Source organism: Capricornis sumatraensis, chromosome 5, assembly GCF_032405125.1.
Source record: "Capricornis sumatraensis isolate serow.1 chromosome 5, serow.2, whole genome shotgun sequence".
Taxonomy (NCBI): Eukaryota; Metazoa; Chordata; class Mammalia; order Artiodactyla; family Bovidae; genus Capricornis; species Capricornis sumatraensis.
In genome coordinates, this window is record NC_091073.1 from 39,570,847 (window position 1) to 39,588,168 (window position 17,322).

A 17,322-nucleotide genomic window follows, 5' to 3' on the forward strand; every position below is an offset into this window, starting at 1 on the left:
AGCAAGAGCATTAAAAAAAAATTTAATTGGCACTAGTGTTAAAGTGCCTGCCTACCAATGCAGGAGATGTAAAAGAAATAGGTTCGATCCTTGGGTTAGGAAGGTCTCCTGGAGTTGGATATGAAAACCCACTCCAGTATTCTTACCTGAAGAATCTCATGGACAGTGGAGGCTGGTGGGCTACAGTACAGGGGTCACAAAAAGTCGGGCATGACTGAAACATGTACATGTTTCTTTTGATGTTATCCAGATGGCAAAGAATCTGCCTGCAATGCAGGAGACCTGGGTTCTATCCCTGGGTTGGGATGATCCTCCAGAGAAGAAAATGGAAACCCACTCCAATAATCTTGCCTGGAAAATCCCATAGATAGCGGAGCCTGGCAGGGTGACCCCAGGGTCACCCTGAATCCACGGGGTCACAAAGAATCAACATGACCGAGTGACTAAGCACACACAAGCATGAAGTCTTTGTCATTATACTGTGTGACACTGTGTTCCAAGATTTCCTTGGAAATTTTCTCTCCAGAATTGGAACTGGCCATTATTCTAAGAGAAAAAGTAATTAAGACTGCAATCTGTGTATAAGGACTCTTACTGGTACTAGGCTGGCCATTCTTTTTAGGCCTCCTCAGTGGACTGAGCAAAGAATATATGCTGATGAGAGATTAGATAGATGATAAATAGCGATAGGCACTTTTAAGAGATACTATGCTTTGTGAGGTCTTATTGATACTTCTATTCAAATTTAGGACCACAAGACTTTGTACATATTATGTTTCATATTACATTCATGACTGCTTTCTTTTACACTGAGAATTCAAGTTGCCTAGGGCACATGGCACAGCAAAATTTGTATAGTTCATAAGCATTATTTAAAGTTATCCCTCTTTATACAAACACTGCCAGAAAATGATATTAACACTTCTATTATGTGTATAATTCCTAAGAACAGCTTATTTACATGTGTTTTCCCAATATCCCCTAGTTTTAATAGTTGTTTTATATCTAATATAAATAAATATAATATCTAAGCATATGGTCATTACATACTATTCTATTTCATCTTTAATTCAATTTTAAGTCTATAAGTAACTCTGTTTAATGTTCACCATCCTCCTTATGTCCTTGCCTTTAGAGCTATTTTGGTTGTGTGAGATCATTCTCTAGTAGATTTCTTTAGAAGTCTCAAGGGAGCAAAATTCACTGAATTCTTCCATGTTGAGAAAACACTGATTATGCCTTTATAATTGAAATCAGTTCTGCCAGATTTTATGCTGACTCACATTCATTTCATTTTCTTGAATACGCTAAATACACAGTACTACTCTTTTTTTTTTTTTGACAAAAAGCACTGCTGTTGAAAGTGTTCAGTTCAGTTCAGTTCAGTCACTCAGTCGTGTCCGACTCTTTGCGACATCATGAATCGCAGCACGCCAGGCCTTCCTGTCCATCACCAACTCCTGGAGTTCACTCAGACTCATGTCCATCGAGTCAGTGATACCATCCAGCCATCTCATCCTCTGTCGTCCCCTTCTCCTCCTGCCCCCAATCCCTCCAGCATCAGAGTCTTTTCTAATGAGTCAACTCTTCGCACGATGTGGCCAAAGTATTGGAGTTTCAGCTTTAGCATCATTCCTTCCAAAGAACACCCAGGGCTGATCTCCTTCAGAATGGACTGGTTGGATCTCCTTGCAGTCCAAAGGACTCTCAAGAGTCTTCTCCAACACCACAGTTCAAAAGCATCAATTCTTCAGTGCTCAGCCTTCTTCAGAGTCCAACTCTCACATCCATACATGACCACAGGATGGTTTATAACTCATCTTAAAAATATTCATTTTCTCTAGGGATGTTTTTCTTCACCTTATTACCTTTTTATCTTATAATAAATGTGTGGAATTTGACCTTGGCAATGATCTCTTGGTTATTTTTATGGAAAAGTTTTTCTAATATATAAAAAGGCAAGGTTCAGAGACTTCTTTAACTTTACAGCGCTCCGTTTTCTGTTATTATCCAAGAGTGTTAGAAAAATACAACCATGCTTTCTGAACTTTTCTTGTTTTTTTAAATCAACCTCACTTCATCCAGTCATTTTCCTTTTTCTGTCTCTGTCCTTACGTTGCTTAATTTTCATTGCACTCAGCAATTTCTCCTCCATGTGTAGCTTTGTCCTGGCAGGGATCCCCAGTCAGTTTGGGGAGTTTTTAATGTCTGCCTGCAATGCAGGAGACCCTGGTTTGATTCCTGGATTGGGAAGATCCCGGAACGGATAGGCTACCCACTCCAGTATTCTTGGACTTCCCTGGTGGCTCAGATTGTAAAACATCTGTCCGCAATGCGGGAGACCTGGGGTGGGACACCCCTGGAGGAGGGCATGGCAACCCACTCCAGTATTCTTGCCTGGAGACTCCCCATGGACAAGAGCCTGGTGGGCTACAGTCCATAAGGTTGCAAAGCGTGGGACATGACTGAGTGCCTAAGCACAGAGACCCCTAGTTCTTTAGTGGTTACTGGGCAGTCATTGCACTCAACAACAAAGCAAGTTTTCTCTCCATTTCAGCTATTGTTTTCAAATTGGCCCTTAGGATATCCATAACTTTCAGGTGAGGGACCTTGTAGCTTTTTTTTTTTTTTTCCCCCTCACAGATAAGGGTGCCATGCAGGTTATTGATCTTTTTCCAAAAATTCTATCTACTTGTAATTTTGCACCCATAGCAATAACTTCCCCCTTAGTTTTGCTGTAAATACTGTCTGTGAGTTATGTTTTTTGTTTTTTTTTTAGTAAATAATCTGTTTTGATGTGAAAATTTAAAAAGATTGAGCTATTTGTCAAGAATACTCCACAGTTCTTGAATACTTTCTTGGGAAAATTTTTTCTGGATATCCAGTATTCCGTATTGCTAGATACAAAAGTCCTTTCTATAGATTTAAATTTCTTGCAATTACTGAAATATTAGGATTTATTCTTTGACTTTTTCTATGTTTATTTTATACTTATTTTGTCAATTATCTGCAGGTTATTTTTTATATGTATCTGCTAATTTGAATTTATATTTCTCATTTTCTTTTTTAGAAGTAAAGAGGAGGATCCATGGATCTCTCTTCCTCTCAATGTTTCTTTACATGTACTTGAGGCTGGTGGGAAAATGAGGAAAATCTCAAAAGCTCAGAATAGTAAGAAACTACTGACTCTTTACCACAACACTGACACACAAAAATGCATATAAATTATATGATTTTTATACTTTGGATCTGTGAGTTTATTTATTTTTTTGCTTTTGAAATTATAACTCCCCAACCAGACATTCATATAGGGAAATTTAAATAAACAGTGTCCAAAGTTAAAATCCTAAAACATACATGCATGAAAATTCAAAATGGATAATCCAGATTGCTGGACTCCTACTCCATCCTCTAAAGCTTGACACAATTGCCCTGGTCATCATGTTTAGATAGGCAAATGAGAGAAGAGCAAGAGAAAACCTAGCTTCTTTTAAATCACATTTTATTTGAGAACCAGTCCAATGGCCAGAGGTAGATATAAAAGAAATATGGTCCATGTTCACTCAGCTACTTACTAGAATAGTTGTTTAGTTGGTAAGTTGTGTCTGACTCTTTGCAACCCCATGGACTGTAGCCCACCAGGCTCCTCTGTCCATGGGATTTTCCAGGCAAGAATACTGGAGTCGGTTGCACTTTCTTCTCCAGGGGATCTTCCCAATGCTGGGACCAATCCCACCTCTTCTGAATTGGCAGGCAGGTTCTTTACCACTGAACCACCAGGGAAGACCATACTTTCTAGTATACTACACCATAGAAGGGCACGGGCTTTAATCTCTATTAAGTGCTTTCAATGACTATCAAAAACTCAAAACACTCATGGACATTTTAATATGTGATTAAAGTGATGATTGGGGATAAAAACCCACTAGACCAATACACTGTCCATTTAGTTTCTCTTTAATTGATAGCTTAAGATCTCTGAATTGTCTTTCTTTTAATCTTTGACTCATTTAAAGAAACATATCTGTTTGTCAAAAGATACTAGCCTAGTTGAATGGCCATTGATGTGACATCAGCAGATACCCTGGCCCCACCATTTCCTCAACTTGTTCTCTTGGCCAAGTTATTTAATCTTTTTGCTTCTTTTTATTTAGGTATAAACTAGACATATAAATAAAACCTAAGTCACAGAATAATAGAGAGGGTTAAATAAATTCATACTACACATGAAATAGAGTGGTACCTAGAAAATGCTTTTGCTGTTCTTGTTTTATTATTTTTATTATTAAATATACTCTGTCTACAAAATTGAATATTAAAAATTACTTGAGACGGAATTTACAAAATATCTTGAATACAATATGTTCCCAAGCAAATGCAAAGTATTCTTATCCCCAAAATGCTATTTAGCTTTGGCAGACCCTCTGAATTTCCCATTCAATCACCTTTTCTGTCCTGATTATTTTAATTGGTATTAGTGGATGTTCCTGTCTTAATAAATCTGTTTTAAGCTAGGTTCTATCCCCTTTAGACATGAAATAGTGTGAGCCTGTTTCCTTTTACATATCCCACTAAACACATGGCTCTGGTTAAGACCCAAGGTAGAAAAGGGATGCAAAGCACTAATATACAACCTACATATTTCCTCTGTGGAAATCAAGATTGATATCAGCCATCTTCTGAAATAGTCCATGTGGTACATAATAACCCTCTGGTAACTCAGAATAGGATTTCTTTAGTCATTTACATGGTAGTTGTAAAAGACATACATCTTGTGAAGCCAAAGCACAATTGTATTAAGTCTTGAAAGATAACCACTACCGGCAGGAGGGGCTGATAGAATTTAACCAAAATGAGGACACAACCTGAAAGAATAAATCCATATAATGTTGTATGGATTTACAAACAGCTTTAAAAAAATCAAGATAATAAAATAGCTGCCAAGTTGAATAGTCCATGTGCTTTACCCTAGTGGTGTGGTAAGTGGTTTACAGATTGAGTATCTATGGAAAACAAAGAATCTTTTTTATAATCCTCCAGGAAATTTAGACCATCAAATGTTGTATTATTGTCTCTAATTATATATGAAGAAAATCAGGAATTGTAGATGTGTGGGATGCATAAATTTCCATATTTTGTAAGAAATCATGTAAATGTCTAAAATATAGTTCTCAGTAAAAGTTATTATCTTTGGAATGCCATTCATATCACATGCTTCTTTTTAGTGCCTTCTAAATATGTGTTCCCTCTAGAGTTGGCTTCTTTTAAGTGTATGTTCTTCCAGTTGCCTATTTTTTATCAAAGAATTTAGAACTTAATAGATAGCATACTTCTGGACCAGACCAATTCTCTTTCTCTCACTATAAAGAGAAAGAATCTGCAGTTCAAAGAGGTTAATTACCAAGTGTTTAAAATAATGCCTTTACATATTGTGCTCACAATTTATCTTGTTGAATGCATGAATTAATTAATGTCAATCATAAATGGAAATACTGATGCACCACAGATTTTTGTTCTTAACTCTATTCTGTTAAAGACTTAATGCTCAGGCTCCAGGCTTTTGTTATGATATAATATGTGCTACATAGAAGTTTAAAGTCATTCTAAGTGAACAATGATTTGCATAACTTAGTTCTTGCTGTCAGCATGAACTGCAGAGACATGATTTTACTGCTGTTTTTTTTATTTTATATTTCCTCTCTGTGGTAAGCAAGGAAGTTTATGGTTATTATTTCATCTGAACCTTAAAAAAACTTTGTGAGAGACAGAGCAGCTTTTAATATGAGAAAACTGATAATCTGGCTTTACAAAACCTGGTAGAAATTTGGGGATGCAATTTCATATAGCCTCAAATAGTTTTTTTTTTTTCCTCTTCTATTCTTTACACAGTCAAAACAATGTTTTATGCACAAATATATTACACTTGTATGTGTGTACTTAAGGTGGGGACAGTGAGAATATGCCACTCTCCTTTTATCATAAGCTATTTGGCCACTAAGATTCCATATGTCTAGACATGTTTATAGGCCTCTTTCAGGAGCTTATTTATGAGCACTCTACAAAGCTTAGTGGTACAGATGATAATTCATGGAAAGAAAAAAACACAATTGATATGAAAGCTTCAAAAAAGATAGTTTCCTTTGCTAAAAGCATAGAGACAATATATTTGTTCAACTGATCTCCACTTACTTGTGTCTCAGTGATTTAGAGAAAATTTACTGGAGGAGAAAAATAACAAAAATTTAAAATAACTGTTTTTCTCTTCCAACAAATGAGTCCAAGAACCAATGAGTCACAGATCAATTCTTCAAACATTTAAAAGAGAACACCAACCCTTCTCAAAGTCTTCCAAATAATAGAAGAAAAAGGAAGACATTCAAACTCATTTTATAAGGCCAGTATAACCCTGTTACAAAAACCAGACAAAGATACTACAAGAAAAAAATTATAAGCCAATATCTCTGTTAATCACAGATGTAAAAATCTTTAACAACAACAAAAATAGCAAACTGAATTCAACAGTACATTAAATGGATCAGATACTGTGATCAAGTGGGATTTATTCCAGGGATGCAAGAATGGTTCAACAACCACAAATTAATATGAAATACCACTTTAAAATGGAGGATAAAAATTATTTGTCCATCTCAACAGGTACAGAAAAAAACATCTGATAAAGTTCAACACTTATTTATAATAAATTCTTTCAATAAAGTGGTTACAGAGAGAACATAACTCATCATAGTAAAGGTCATATAAGAAGAAACCCACAGCTAACATAGTACACAACATTAAAAAAAAATGCAAGCATTTCCTCTAAAGATGTCTACTGTCTTCATTTTTGTTCAACATAGTATTGGAAGTCCTAGGAACAATAATTGGGTTAGAAAAAGGAAATAAAAGGCATTCAGATTGGAAATGAAGAAGTAAAATGTCACTCTTTTACATGTAAAGATACAGAAAGAGAAATTGAGAAGACAATCCCATTTCCAAATGCATCAAAAAAAACAAAATATCTAGAAATAAATTTAACCAAGGAGGTAAAAGACCTGTACACTGCAACCATAAGACACTATGAAAAAAACTGAAGATGACACAAATAAATGGAAAGACATTTCATATTATGAAATATAAGGATTAATATTGTTAAAATGTCCATACTACCCAAAGGCAACCTACAGATTAAATGTGACCCCTATGAAAGTGCCGAAAACATATTTCACAGAACTCAAGCATGTAATCCTAAAATTTGTATTGAGCTAGAAAAAGCAAATAACCTACATAATCTTGAGGAATAACAACAAAGCTAGCAATACCATGCTCTCTGATATCAAACTATACTATAAACCTATATTATTTAAAAGTATGACACTATGTTAATCGAAAAAATATAGAACAATATTAACAGTATGATTCTGTTTAAGGAAGTATCATAAAAATTTAAGTAAACAAGATTAAGAAAATAAAGATCTTCATTGACATTAATATTTTGGTTTAGTTTCTAAAGTTTGTACAAGGATTATGCTTTATTTGCAATAAAAGGTAAAGCAAAAAAAAAAAAATAAACCAACTGAAACAGTGTGATACTAGCATGAAAAAAAGACACATAGATGAATGGAACAAAACGAAGAAACCAGAAATAAACCCACAGATACGTGGATAATAAATTTATGATGAAAAACCAAGAATACACAGTGGACAACAGTCTTTTCAACCAATGGTTCTGAGAAAACTGGACAGCCACAAGCAAAAGAATAAAATTTGACCACTATCTTACGCCATACACAAAAATTAACTTAAACTCGATTAAAGTCTTGAATGTAAGACCTGAAACCATAAGTCCTAAAAAAAAACATATTTGGAACCTCAATGACGTTGTTATTAGAAGGCTTTTGTGGATCTGATTTCAAAAGCTAGGGAAACAAAATAAAAAAGAAACAAGTGGGACTACATCAAATAAAAAGCCTCTTTACAGCAAAGGCAATCATCATCAAAATGAAAACACAGCCTACTAAATGGGAGAAGATACTTGCAAGTCATGCGTCTAATGTACAAAATAATTAAAAATTAATACAATTCAATATCAAAAAGCAACAATCTGATTTTAAATGGACAGAGGATATAAACAGACATTTTGCCAAAGAAAACATAGGCCAACAGGTTGATAAAAGGTATTCAGTACTGCTAATCAAGGAAATGTAAATCAAAACCACAATTAGGTGTCACCCTACATTTTTTAGAATGGTTCCAAAAGAACAAGAAGTAACATATGCTGATGAGAATGTAGAAGATGTGCATTGTTGATAGGAATTTACATTTCCATTGATAGCCACAATAGAAAACAGTATGAAGAGTCTTAAAAAAAAAACTAAGAACAAAATACCCATATGACCAAGCTATTCCACTTCTGGCTATTAATCTGAAGAATACAAAAACATTAATTCTGAAAGATAAATGCTCCCCTGTGTTCATTATAGCACTATTTACAATATTCAATATATGGAAATAGCTTAAGTACGTTAATGGTTGAATGGATAAAGAAGATATGACATTATATATATATATATGTTGCTAAGTCGCTTCAGTCATGTCCGACTCTGTGCGACCCCATAGACGTCAGCCTACCAGGCTCCCCTGTCCCTGGGATTCTCCAGGCAAGAACACTGGAGTGGGTTGCCATTTCCTTCTCCAATGCATGAAAGTGAAAAGTGAAAGTGAAGTTGCTCAGTCGTGTCCGACTCTTCACTACCCCATGGACTGCAGCCTACCAGGCTCTTCTGTCCATGGGATTTTCCAGGCAAGAGTACTGGAGTGGGGTGCCATTGCCTTTTCTGATATATATATATATTTTATATATATATATATATATATATATATAAATGTACACACATACATATATGGAGAGAGACATACACAATGGAATACTATTCTGCTATAAAAAATGAAATCTTGTTGTTTGTGACATCATAGATGAACCTTAAAGATAGTAATTTAAGTGAAATAAGTCATATGGAGAAAAACAAATACCATGTAATTATACCCTTATGTGGAATTTAAAACAACAACAAACAAATAAAACACTCACTGATACAGACAACAGACTAGTGGTTACCAGAGGTGAAAAGAGTTGGGGAGTACAAAATAGGTGAAAGGAGTTAATTGCAAGCTATACCTATTTTAATGGTCATTTCATAATTTAGCACATCAAGTTTATCTCAATTTTTTAAATTAAAAAGAAAATAATTGAAATAAAAATAATAAAATAGCTATTTTGTCATCCAATGTCTTCCTGAAGAAAAAAAAATCCTCTCCCTTTTGGGAGTCACCAGGTATGGTAATGGAGAAGGCAATGGCAACCCACTCCAGTACTCTTGCCTGGAAAATCCCATGGGCGGAGGAGCCTGGTAGGCTGCAGTCCATGGGGTCGCGAAGAGTCAGACATGACTGAGCAACTTCACTTTCACTTTTCACTTTCATGCATTGGAGAAGGAAATGGCAACCCACTCCAGTGTTCTTGCTTGGAGAATCCCAGGGACAAGGGAGGCTGGTGGGCTGCCGTCTATGGGGTTGCACAGAGCTGAACACGACTGAAGCGACTTAGCAGCAGGTATGGTAATGGGTGACTTGGTGCCATCAGAACTGGTGACAGTATTGCTAATAGGAGTCACTGGCAGCATCCAGGGTTTTCTGGTGTACTACTGGGCAATACTAGAGTAGCATGATAGCAGACTGAAGATTCTTAACGGCAAAGAGTGAGGCACTTTTCTTGGCTTTGGAATCAGGGTAGTGCATGCTTTGCTCCTACCCAAGGAGACAAGCTCAGTACATACCTACAGGCTCTTACCAGGACACAGAGATGGAGGCAGAAACTCCTGAACTCACCTTGCCCAGCAAGGTCCACAGTCCCCTGAACCTGGCAGCCATCTATGACAGTAACAAGAACAACATGAGTGACAATGAGGTCTATAGTGTCCACTATGACCAGATGCTGTCTGGGGAGGCCTTACAAATAGCTGTGAAAAGAAGAGAAGCAAAAAGCAAAGGAGAAAAGGAAAGATCTAAGCATCTGAATGGAGAGTTCCAAAGAATAGCAAGAAGAGATAAAAAAGCTTTCTTTAGCAATCACTGCAAAGAAATAGAGGAAAACAACAGAATGGGAAAGACTAGAGATCTCTTCAAGAAAATTAGAGATACCAAGGGAACATTTCATGCAAAGATGAGCTCAATAAAGGACAGAAATGGTATGGCCTAACAGAAGCAGAAGATATTAAGAAGAGGTGGCAAGAATACACAGAAGAACTGTACAAAAAAGATCTTCACAACCCGGATAATCATGAGGGTGTGATCTCTAATCTAGAGCCAGACATCCGGGAATGTGAAGTCAAGTGGGCCTTAGAAAGCATCACTATGAACAAAGCTAGTGGAGGTGATGGAATTTCAGTTGAGCTGTTTCAAATCCTGAAAGATGATGCTCTGAAAGTGCTGCACTCAATATGCCAGCAAATTTGGAAAACTCAGCAGTGGCCACAGGCCTGGAAAAGGTCAGTTTTCATTCCAATCCCAAAGAAAGGCAATGCCAAAGAATGCTCAAACTACTGCACAATTGCACTCATCTCACATGCTAGTAAAGTAATGCTCAAAATTCTCCAAGCCAGGCTTCAGCAATACGTGAACCGTGAACTCCCTGATGTTCAAGCTGGTTTTAGAAAAGGCAGAGGAACCAGAGATCAAATTGCCTACATTCACTGCATCATCGAAAAAGCAAGAGAGCTCCAGAAAAACATCTATTTCTGCTTTATTGACTATGCCAAAGCCTTTGACTGTGTGGATCACCATAAACTGTGGACAATTCTGAGAGAGATGGGAATACCAGACCACCTGATCTGTCTCTTGAGAAATCAGTATGCAGGTCAGGAAACAACAGTTAGAACCGGACATGGAGCAACAGACTGGTTACAAATAGGAAAAGGAGTACGTCAAGGCTGTATATGATCACCCTGCTTATTTAACTTCTATGCAGAGTACATCATGAGAAACGCTGGACTGGAAGACGCACAAGCTGGAATCAAGATTGCCGGGAGAAATATCAATAACCTCAGATATGCAGATGATACCACCCTTATGGCAGAAAGTGAAGAGGAGCTAAAAAGCCTCTTGATGAAAGTGAAAGTGGAGAGTGAAAAAGTTGGCTTAAAGCTCAACATTCAGAAAACTAAGATCATGGCATCTGGTCCCATCACTTGATGGGAAATAGATGGGGAAACAGTGGAAGCAGTATCAGACTTTATTTATTTATTTATTTTTAAATTTTTATTTTTACTTTATTTTGCTTTACCATACTGTATTGGTTTTGCCATACATTGATATGAATCCACTCCACCCGTGGTGGATTCAGACTTTATTTTTTTGGGCTCCAAAATCACTGGAGATGGTGATTGCAGCCATTAAATTAAAAGACGCTTACTCCTTGGAAGAAAAGTTATGACCAACATAGATAGTATATTCAAAAGCAGAGACATTACTTTGCTGACTAAGGTTCGTCTAGTCAAGGCTATGGTTTTTCCAGTGGTTATGTATGCATGTGAGAGTTGGACTGTGAAGAAGACCGAGTGCCAAAGAGTTGATGCTTTTGAACTGTGGTGTTGGAGAAGACTCTTGAGAGTCCCTTGGACTGCAAGGAGATCCAACCAGCCCATTCTGAAGGAGATCAGCCCTGGGATTTCTTTGGAGGGAATGATGCTGAAGCTGAAACTCCAGTACTTTCGCCACCTCATGTGAAGAGTTGACTCATTGGAAAAGACTTTGATGCTGGGAGGGAGTGGGGGCAGGAGGAGAAGGGGACGACAGAGGATGAGATGGCTGGATGGCATCACTGACTCAATGGAGGTGAGTCTGAGTGAACTCTGGGAGTTGGTGATGAACAGGGAGGCCTGGTGTGCTGCGATTCATGGGGTCGCAAAGAGTCGGACACAACTGAGTGACTGAACTGAACTGAACTAATGACCAGATGCTATCCCTATACACAGATGCACTGCACCTAGAAATCTATAGTGCCACACATGACATCCTGATTGAGAAGTACAAATGCTCAGAGGGGATTCAGAAGTATGACTACAACTTCAAGTTTGCCTTTGGGGCCTCCACTATGACATTCAGAAGAGCATTCAGATGAATACTTATATCTTCCATTACATACACCTGGGGCCTGCCCAGAGTGCCCCCAACTGTGCAGGATGAAGAAGTGATTCACTTATAATGGGATACTCAGCATATAATACCCCTATAACATATGGGCAGTTTCTACAGCAAAAGTCCCTCCATCATGCATTTCATGGATGTCTTCTACTGCCAGAGATGTCACTGTTCTGCATGGCAGACCACTTCCTGGCTCATGATCTGGAGTTTGACCACATGCACCAATAAATGGATATGATGGAGGTCATTCCAGATGCCACAGAAGACATGCCCTCATATATCAGTGGATTGAGTAGGGTTACAGAGAAGTACACCATGAGAGTGAAGTAAACATTTGCTGTCCTAAGTCACCTGGTGGCCTATGGGAAACAGTTGTTCCTCATCACCAGCAATCACTTCAGTTTCATGGAAATGGAGATGTTCCATACGATGGATCCTGACTGATCGGTTCAAATGAAATTATCCTCCAAATGGACAATTCCATCTTTTTTCACCAACCAACATAAATGCTGCAGAAAACTCAAAGAAAAGGGCTTATAACATAAACAAACAAACAAAAAACTTAAAACTCCTAGAATTATATTGCACAGTAATCAGAAATGCTAAAAGGGCCAAGATACCAAGTGTTGGCAAGAATATAGAGAAATGGAACACTCCCACATTAGGAGTGTAAGTTTTATCAGTACATTCATGTTGAAAGATTGTTTGGCAGTATCTAAAGCTAAATATACATAATCCCTGTTACCCAGATTTTCAATTTAATGGAGACTCAAGAAAAAAAAAAATGTATATTTGATTACCCAAAGTTGTGTTTAAGAAATTTATAGCAGCACTGTTTGTATTAACCTTGGCAGAAAATAACCCCAAATCCATCAATAGTAGAAAACAACTGTGGCATAATCACTCAATGGAACAATACCCAATAATAAAGTTAAACTAACTAGTATCTGCTTCCCAGGTGGCTCGCTGCTAAAGAATATGTCTGCTAATGCAGGAGGCACAGGTTCATTACCTGGGTCAGGAAGATCCCCAGGAGTAAGGCATGGCAACCCACTCCGATATTCTTGTCTGGGAAATCTCATGGGCAGAAAAGCCTGGTGGGCTATAGTACATGGGGTTGCAAAGAGTCAGACACAACTTAGTGACTAAACAACAACAACAAACTAGTCTTCAGTGCAACAACACAGATGAATCCCACCCACAAACTGTAGCACAAAAGATTCCAAACACAAAAAATACAGCCCTCAGGACTCCACTTATATAATATTTAAAACGGACAAAACATCTTTAGTACAAGGAACCTAGATAGGAATGGGGGAGGAGGTGGTGTAATTGACTGGAAGGAAGTATTATAAGTCCTTCTAGGTGTTGGTGATATCCTCCTTCTTGACTTGTCCATTTATGTGTATGTTACAGATAAGTTACTGGAAAGCAAGCAAGTAAGCCCAAATACATCCATTAAGAGGAATATCTGACTGGCAATTTCTATTAAATATATGTCTCCTTAATCAAACTCCATAATATCTTTTAGTAAGCTTGAAAATATACAAAAGTTAGGTACAATTCCTGTTTACAAAAAATAACAAGTAGCAAAGATCACTGTGACTATGCTGGAAATGAGTTTTAAAAGCTGTAAGGTCTTTCTAGCCATTAAAATCTTCTCATAGTTTTCAATAATCTGGAAGAATTCTTTCACCCACTGGTGAATGCATTGATTTTTATTATTTCCCCTGAAATAAATCTAAAATCAACATCACAAAGTTTGTCTGCCAAGGCAAATGTATAGCTTAAGCCACTTTTATACAGAAAGGAAAAAAGCATTTAAGTTTCCCACATCCCTACAACTTCCCCATAAGTGGGCCCAAATCATTGTGTCCCTCAGGATCCAATCATCTGGCTGGAGATGCCACAACTCACAATTCTATTTGGTGACTTCCTCAGGGATAATCACCCTAACTTCACATTTTTTTCATGTAAATTATTTGTTTTTAGGTTTCTTTCCTGGACATAGCACCATTTTTAGACCTGTTCTTAACTCCCAAACTGACAACAGTGAAATGTAGGCTCATTTATCTTTCATATTGGTTTCCTAGTCCCACTGTTTTCCTTATCTGATTAAGACCTTGGAAAGCTGTGACATTTTAAGCATCCCTCATCTTCATAACTCTGGAAACTATACAATGAGTGAAGCAGGGTGGGGATTTGGAACTGGCAATGATTGCTGTCATGTGTGTCTAAACATACAGACTGTATAGAATTTCAGCATGATTCCAACAGGTTTTTAGCAGTACGAGGCTGGCAGAAAGAAGTACTTGTGAGTTTCATGAATCTCGGCTGGCTTTAAGCAGTCTTATCACCTGGACCTATGTGTCCAGAGTAAATGCTGAAGACTTGGGTGATTCATCTTATTTCAGTTCTCCTGTCCTTCTTCATGGGCTTCCCTGGTAGCTCAAAGAATCTGCCTTCCATTGCGAGAGACGCAGGAGATGCAAGTTTGATCTTTGGGTTGGGAAGATCACCCTGGAGAAGGAAATGGCAACCCACTCCAGTATTCTTGCCTGCAAAATCCCATGGACAGAAGAGCCTGGTGGGCTACAGCCCATGGGGTCACAAAGAATCTAACATGACTGAGCAACTAAACAACAACATCCTCTCTCATCATGGTAATGCTGCTGCTGCTGCTAAGTCACTTTAGTCGTGTCCGACTCTGTGCGACCACATAGACGGCAGCCCACCAGGCTCCGCTGTCCCTGGGATTCTCCAGGCAAGAACACTGGAGTGGGTTGTCATTTCCTCAAATGCATGAACGTGAAAATGAGTACCTTATAGAATCTCAGGAGGACTTCCTTTGGGGGCCGGGGGTTGACTTGTCATAATTCTAACACTGCCTCTGTCATTTCCTATGAGGGTCTTTTCCTCATCCTAGAGAACAGAGTACCTTCTTGTTTTCAAAAATCCAATAAATAAGTGTGTTACCATAAAGACCAAGCAGACCTCAGACTCATTTACAGACTGTTCACACAGGATGTTTAAAAGCAGGAACCACATCCCCATCCGTAGTTCACCTAACCCCTATAAAAACAAGCTGCGGCGCCTCTTGCAAAGCTGGGCAACTGTAGCTGACCTTGGAGGGCCTGGCACTTTTTAGTACAATGAGCTGGTTTCTTTTCACTTCCAAGATGGGCGGAAGGAGCGCTTGTTACAGCCAGATAAGAAGTAATCCGTTGGCTGTGTTTCAGATGGATTTGCAGAGTATGATTTTCTTGGAAGAAAAATGAATCCCTTAACTGTTTTCTCCTGCCACCACAATAGCACTAACTGTGATTTACAGCAGTATGTTGCCTAATTTTCCATCTGCATATTATTTGGAAAGGGTAAAAGTTAGGGTAATGTAATGTGCAAATGAGTGAAAACAGAATTTGTTTGCTTTCTTTCCTGCCTACACATGGTCAGGGTTTTCTGATGTGTAAAGCATAGAATCTGTTTGCTTGGTATGTAGGCTCTTTTTTGATGTGAGTTCCAGTGGGTGTCTTAGACTAGGGCCAAGGAAACTTTTAGGGATGTTTTATAGGTACAAAATCAGGAGACAGTGTCTATGTGAGAGAAAGTGAATGGCAGGTTATCAGCCATTCTGTCCACACAGTTAAAGGCTCTTACTCTTTTGATGAGTGAACAGGAAAAATCCCCTACTTCTGTCAGTTTACATTACAGTAAGGAAAGAAGATAATTTTCTGTTAGCTGTTTTCAGCCCCACAAGAACTTGGAAGGGGATGGAGGCAGAGCCAAAAGGTGGAATTCTCCATCCAATTTCTGACTCTTCAGCTAGGTCTGTTCCTCTCTTCTTTCTCTTGTACGCATTGAAAGTATAGCTTTCACATACAGAAATGGTTATCTTTTTAAAGTTTGAAAACCATGACTGAAATTGCACTAACTGAATTAACAGTGCAAGTAGAAAGGTGGCATCAACCAGTTTGAGACTTAAAAAAAAAAAAATACTGACCACAGAATATGAGGACAAACTGTGTACACCAGCACCCCCTCTAATTAAGTGAATGTCATCCACGGAAGGGTAATATCCCTCACCATAATACAATCCCAAGCTTAGCTGGAGACACAATTATGATTCATTTGAAATTCAGTCTTGGAAGTGGCAATTTATCTGACATGATAAATAATGCTAGGTGAAAAGAAATTGAATTCTATTCATGTATTTATCTCTTGTGTGTATGTATATATGCTCAGTTGTGTTCAACTATTTGTGACCCCATGGATTGTGGCCTGCCAAGCTCGTCTGTCCATGAGATTTTTCCAGGCAAGAATACCAGAGTTTGTTACCCGTGTCTCCTGCATTGGCAGACAGATTCTTTACCACTGAGTTACCTGGAAAGCCTTTGTGTATTTAGAGCTCACTGTTTATGATCCCCCTTCCACCCCCCCCGCCCCCCCCCCCCCCCCCGCACACACACACACACAAAACCAGAATTGGCAGTTTGGGTAATAATCAGTGTTGTATATTTGATAAATTATGTTCTTAAACTCTGATAAATGATTATTCTCTTTAGGTCTCCTAGTAAGATTACAAAATCATATAGGAAAGAAGTAAACTGAATATTCCAAGATGGAAAAACAGAATTCCACTGAATAAAAAGTTATCTGATAACTTCACTCTGTTGCACTTTGTTAATCAGCATTGAATTTCAGGATTATTTTTCTTTTCGTTTTGGATATAGCCTACTATAAACAGAAAAATCATGTCCAGTGTTCTGTTGCCTGTTTGAAAACTTCACTTATGAGAAAATCCTTCTAGCTCACTGGAAATGGGGTCTGGCATTACAATATTTGTGCAAAATCTTCAGTAGTTCACGTACTGTGTTGCATATGCACATGGTATACACAATTTATATTAGTAAGCAGTACTAGTGTAAGAGGCATAATTACTGTATACCAACTAGAATTACTGCTACAGACTCACACGTGTTAAATCTAATTTGAAGAAAGGTGACTTTGACTTAAGAACTAACTAGAGATTACAAAGCAATGGTGTTTACAGTATTTTAGCAGAAAATATGGCAGTTTATTCACCCTTAATTTACTCAGATACATCTGATTTTATTTTTTTCCTAAGAA